General features: G+C 45.5%; 1 pseudogene; it reads right to left on the bottom strand.

Moving 5' to 3' along the window:
* Positions 1-5485: 5485 nt before the first annotated feature.
* Positions 5486-5603, bottom strand: LOC126482939 (5S ribosomal RNA; annotated as a pseudogene).
* Between the last annotated feature and the right edge of the window lie 222 nt (positions 5604-5825).

The following is a 5825-nucleotide window of genomic DNA, read 5'->3' as shown; positions in this document are numbered from 1 at the left end:
CTAATATTCACTCAGGGAACACTTGACGTGGCGTTCCGTTGACGGCTAGCGCAAAGAAACTGGCCGTTAAGTGACAGGGGAGCAGAGTTGGCGTGACGCCGGACGCCGGCGCGGTGCCGACGCGTGAGTCGGTTGCGTGTGTGGCGGAGGCGGTCAGCAGGCCGCAGCGAGAGTGCGCCGCGGCTGGCGGCTGGCCTTGAACCCACGCCCGCAGCTGCGCCGCCGCCGCCCAGTCGGTAGCTAGCGGCCAGTGGCCCGGCCAGCGCGGAGCAGCCTGTGGCGGCGCGCCGGCTTCCACCGTCCCCCGCACACACTAGAGCTGTCAATATTTCTTCCAGTAACGTATCGATATACATCGGTGATTCCTTTACAGCGACGTATCGATATATCGACGTCAAAATGGCAGCATCAAGTATCGTTATTTTATTTTTCTATTATATTTTTTTCACAATTTTCGATAAATATTTGAAACCGTTCTTTTGAAATTGTAGTAGAATATAATTTTACCATTACTGTCTCAAGGAATCTTACTACTTTTTAAGCTTTCATCATGTGCAATCTTTGATTTTGACTGTGTGCCTCAAGTATATAGGCGGCACAATAGAAGAATATTTACTATTAAAAACAGCTTTGATCACAATAGCCGGCCGAAGTGGCCGTGCGGTTAAAGGCGCTGCAGTCTGGAACCGCAAGACCGCTACGGTCGCAGGTTCGAATCCTGCCTCGGGCATGGATGTTTGTGATGTCCTTAGGTTAGTTAGGTTTAACTAGTTCTAAGTTCTAGGGGACTAATGACCTCAGCAGTTGAGTCCCATAGTGCTCAGAGCCATTTGAACCATTTGATCACAATTTATTTAGTACGCTGACCGGTTTCGGCCACTGCTGTGGTCATCTTCAGACCCGTGGGTAAGAACCTCCTCCTGCTAGAGAATCGAGTAGCGATTCTCTAGCAGAAGGAGGTTCTTACTCATGGGTCTGAAGATGACCACAGTAGTGGTCGAAACCGGTCACCGTACTAAATAAACTGTGATCAAGACTGTTTTTAATAGTAAATATTTGTAACATATTGATCACTATCACTCCCATAATGTATTCAAAAGCAAAAATAGAAAAACTCCGATTGCACTCGTGAATAGCAGTGTGAATGGGTTCAAATGGTTCAAATGGCTCTGAGCACTATGGGACTTAACATCTATGGTCATCAGTCCCCTAGAACTTAGAACTACTTAAACCTAACTAACCTAAGGACATCACACAACACCCAGCCATGACGAGGCAGAGAAAATCCCTGACCCCGCCGGGAATCGAACCCGGGAACCCGGGCGTGGGAAGCGAGAACGCTACCGCACGACCACGAGATGCGGGCGAGTGTGAATGGGATAACAAGTTTTACGATGTGAAGAAACAGCACGCCAGTGGCATTAAACAACAATTTTTAATGTAATTAGTTTTCTTCAATAACAGTTGCTGAAGAGATGAATAAAAATCTAAATCACCAGGTTGGTCTTTGCGGTGGATGGTGAAGTGTGAGGGTAAATGCTGACGTAAAAGGCGCTACCAACAGAAACAGCAACGTTTAACTTCACCACGCTATTTTCACACTACAACTGTTAGCTCTCTGGCGTATGCAGAAAAAAAAAAAAAAAAAAAAAAAAAAAAAAAAAAAAAAAAAAAAAAAAAAAAAACAGGGTAGTCGACGTGAAGTGTTCGAGACAAATCCGATATGTGTCGAAATCGTTCGACGGACCCATCGCACACCTTTTATTGTGAAACTTACATGCGGTTACCGCTGTCAGCAAAGCGATTATCGCCAAATGTGATCGTGCATCGTTTTCCTTTCAATTCTTGCTCTAAGGGGGACAGGCAGGCTACTAGCTTGTTGAGGAACAGAATATCTAATAAGAAATCAGTATTTAAATATACAGCTCTAAAACTGGTAGTATATTTACAGTGTGCAGCTGATATTTTTGTAGGCAGGTACGCCGATATTTCTTCCGTAGATATATCCATTCATTCCTTCTATATATCGATTTCTAGTGATATTGCATTTTAAATATCTATATATCGGATTCCCGATACTTTTAAAAATATCAATAGTCCTACTTCCAGCGTTCCGTGCACACACTGACCATGAGCGACGCCTCCGGCTGTCGAGTTGCAGCCTGTGAAACTGGGTGTTGTGTTCGGGCAGAGCTGTACCAAGCTGAGCCTGCGCCCCTGGTGGAACTGCCACAGCTGTACCGCTATCCCCCTCTCCCTCTCTCATTCAGACTGCAAAACTACACAAATGCATGTCTCACTACGCAGAGTTGTCATAATTTATAACCTTATATCTAGGTCAACTATGAATTATGCATTGGTGAAAAATATTACTTAAGTGACCCAAGGGGAAGAATCGGAAAGAGAGGCAGAATAATGTTTTCCTCTCCTGGTATTGCAAGTGAAATGTTCAAATTTCACGACGATATGGTTTGAAGCCTGCGCTACAGAGGGTATTCCGTTTTAATCTGCAGCTAGAGCGAGAGAAGCCTGAACTACGAAACACACATCGCACGCATGTTACTGTCGTCAACTTGTGAAGAGCCGCCAAGTGTAGTTCGATTATTTGTGGGCAAAAGGGCAAACAAGTGAAATTCATGCGTGGCGCCTATGGGACCGTATCAGTGTCTGGAGGTGGTGTGCATTCTTTCAAGAGGCGGCGGAAACCTTAGTGACTCACGACGCTCCGGGCTGCCGGTAGCAGCTGCAAGCTCGCAGAATCTCGGAGTGGCTGAGGCAGTAATTTTGAACGACAGGCGTCAGCAACTGTCGACCTCATCGCAGCAGTCTGACATTTACTACGGTGCGGTATATCGTATTGCTCATGACACGTTGAAATTTTGGGGAAAGCAGGCAGGTGGAAGGACTATATAGAGGGTCTATACAAGGGCGATGTACTTGAGGGCAATATTGTGGAAATGGACGAGGATGTAGATGAAGATGAAATGGCAGATATGATACTGCGTGAAGAGTTTGACAGAGCACTGCAAGATCTAAGTCGAAACAAGGCCCCGGGAGTAGACAACATTCCATTAGAACTACTGACAGCCTTGGGAGAGCCAGTCCTGACAAAACTCTACCATCTGGTGAGCAAAATGTATGAGACACGCTAAATACCCTCAGACTTTAAGAAGAATATAATAATTCCAATCCCAAAGAAAGCAGGTGTTGACAGATGTGAAAATTACCGAACTATCAGTTTAATAAGTCACTGCTGCAAAATACTAACTCGAATTCTTTACAGGCGAATGGAAAAACTGTTAGAAATCGACCTCGGGGAAGATCAGTTTGGATTCCGTGAAATACTGGAACACGTGAGGCAATACTGACCCTACGGCTTATCTTAGAAGCTAGTTTAAGAAAAGGCAAACCTACGTTTCTAGCATTTGTAGACTTAGAGATAGCTTTTGACAATGGTGACTGGAATACTCTCTTTCAAAGGGAAGCAATGGTTGGGAAGGCGTTGAGACAGGGTTGTAGCCTGTCCCCGATGTTATTCAATCTGTGTATTGAGCAAGCAGTAAAGGAAACAAAAGAAAAAATCGGAGTAGCTATTAAAATCAAAGGAGAAGAAATAATCGAAATAATGACATTGCAATTCTGGCAGAGACAGCAAAGGACTTGGAAGAGCAGTTGAACGGAATGGACAGTGTCTTGGAAGGAGGATATTTGATGAACATCAACAAAAGCAAAACGACGATAATGGAATGTAGTCAACTCGGGTGATGCCGAGGGAATTAGATTAGGAAATGAGACACTTAAAGTAGTAAAGGAGTTTTGCTATTTGGGTAGCAAAATAACTGATGATGGTCGAAGTAGAGAGGATATAAAATGTAGACTGGCAATGGCAAGGAAAGCGTTTCGGAAGAAGAAAAATTTGTTAACATCGAGTATAGATTTAAGTGTCAGGTAGTAGTTTCTGAAAGTATTTGTATGGAGTGTAGCCATGTATGGAAGTGAAACATGGACGATAAATAGTTTGAACAAGAAGAGAATAGAAGCTTTCGAAATGTGGTGCTACAGAAGAATGCTGAAGATTAGATGGGTAGATCACATAACTAATCAGGAGGTGTTGAATAGGATTGGGGAGAAGAGAAGTTTGTGGCACAACTTGACTAGAAGAAGGGATCGGCTGGTAGGACATGTTCTGAGGCATCAAGGGATCACCAATTTAGTATTGGAGGGGAGCGTGGAGGGTAAAAATCGTAGAGGGAGACCAAGAGATGAATGCACTAAGCAGATTCAGAAGGATGTAGGTTGCAGTGGCTACTGGGAGATGAAGCAGTAGCATGGAGAGCTGCATCAAACCAGTCTCAGGACTGATGACCACAACAACAACAGTGTTCGCTGGGTACCTAAGAACCTGACAGACAACCACAAGGGCTAGCGAATGACGACAAGCTCGGATCACTTAAGACGTTACGCCGCAGAAGGCCGTGACTTGCTGAAAGGAACCGCCACTGGTGATAACTCGTGGGCGTACCACTACACGCCCGAAACCACACAGGTCTCTATGGAGTGGAAAGGTGATGGTTCCCCAGTACGAAAAATATTCAGAGCGACTCAGTCTGCTAGGAACGTGCTTGGGACAGAGTTCTGAGGTGTGCGTGGTGTGTTGTTGGTGGACTTTGCTGAACACGGGACCGCTGTGAATTCTGTAGCCTACATTGAAACTTTCGTTAAGTTGCGTCGTGCCCTTCGTGACAAACGCCACAAAGTTGTTAATGCTGACAGAGTCAAACTTCTTGACAATGCTTGCCCCGATGTTGCTGCTCCTGTTCATGAGAAAATCCAAATTTGCGTCGGAGGTGCTCCAGCATCCACAATACTGTCTGGACCTTGCACCTTCAGACTTTGCTCTTATGAAGAAATTCCTCGCCGACCGACGCTCTGCGACAGATGAGTAAGTGAAATCACCAGTTCGCAGATGGCTATTGCTGCTCCTGTTCATGAGAAAATCCAAATTTGCGTCAAAGATGCTCCAGCATCCACAATACTGTCTGGACCTTGCACCTTCAGACTTTTCTCTAATGTAGAAATTCCTCGCCGGCCGACGCTCTGCGACAGATGAGTAAGTGAAATCACCAGTTCGCAGATGGCTATACTCCAACCAAACAGACTTCTACGAACAGGGAATATTGAAACTGGTACCACGACGAGAGAAACGTGTTGAGACCGTCGTTGACTATGTAGAGAAAAGATATAAGTTCATTTGTGAATTTGTTGGTTTCGTTATCTGTTAAAGTCTCCGTCCCAACAGGACTTCGAAGGCCCAACGGTACTGACCAGCAGCCGTATCACCCTCAGCCCACAGGCGTCACACATCGAGGGTCATGTGATCAGCCCACCTCTCTCCCGGCTGTATGTCAGTTTACGAGATCGGAGCTGCTTCTTCTCAGTCGAGTAGCTCCCCAGTTTGCCTCACAATGGCTGAGTGCATCCCGTTTGCCAACAGCGCTCGGCAGACCGGAAGGTCACCCATCCAAGTGCTAGCCCAGCCCGACAGCGCTTAACTTTGGTGATGTGATGGGAACCGGTGTTACCCCTGTGGCATAGCCGTTGGCTTATCTGTTAAACATTTTGGTGATGAAATTACTGTGCATTACTTTCCAATTTTCCCTCGTATATCGATGAAAAATATTCCGCATAACAGGGTTGATGCCTTGATACTTGACTTCAGGAAGGCATTTGACACCGTCCCGCACTGCCATTTAGCGAAGAAAAAAATACCAGCTTATCGAGTATCGCACCAGTTTTGTAAGTGGATTCAGAACTTCCTTGCAGAT

Source organism: Schistocerca serialis, chromosome 5 (assembly GCF_023864345.2).
Source record: "Schistocerca serialis cubense isolate TAMUIC-IGC-003099 chromosome 5, iqSchSeri2.2, whole genome shotgun sequence".
In the NCBI taxonomy this organism is placed as follows: domain Eukaryota; kingdom Metazoa; phylum Arthropoda; class Insecta; order Orthoptera; family Acrididae; genus Schistocerca; species Schistocerca serialis.
Note: the sequence above shows the minus strand (reverse complement) of the source record. Positions and strands in the feature narration are given on the sequence as shown.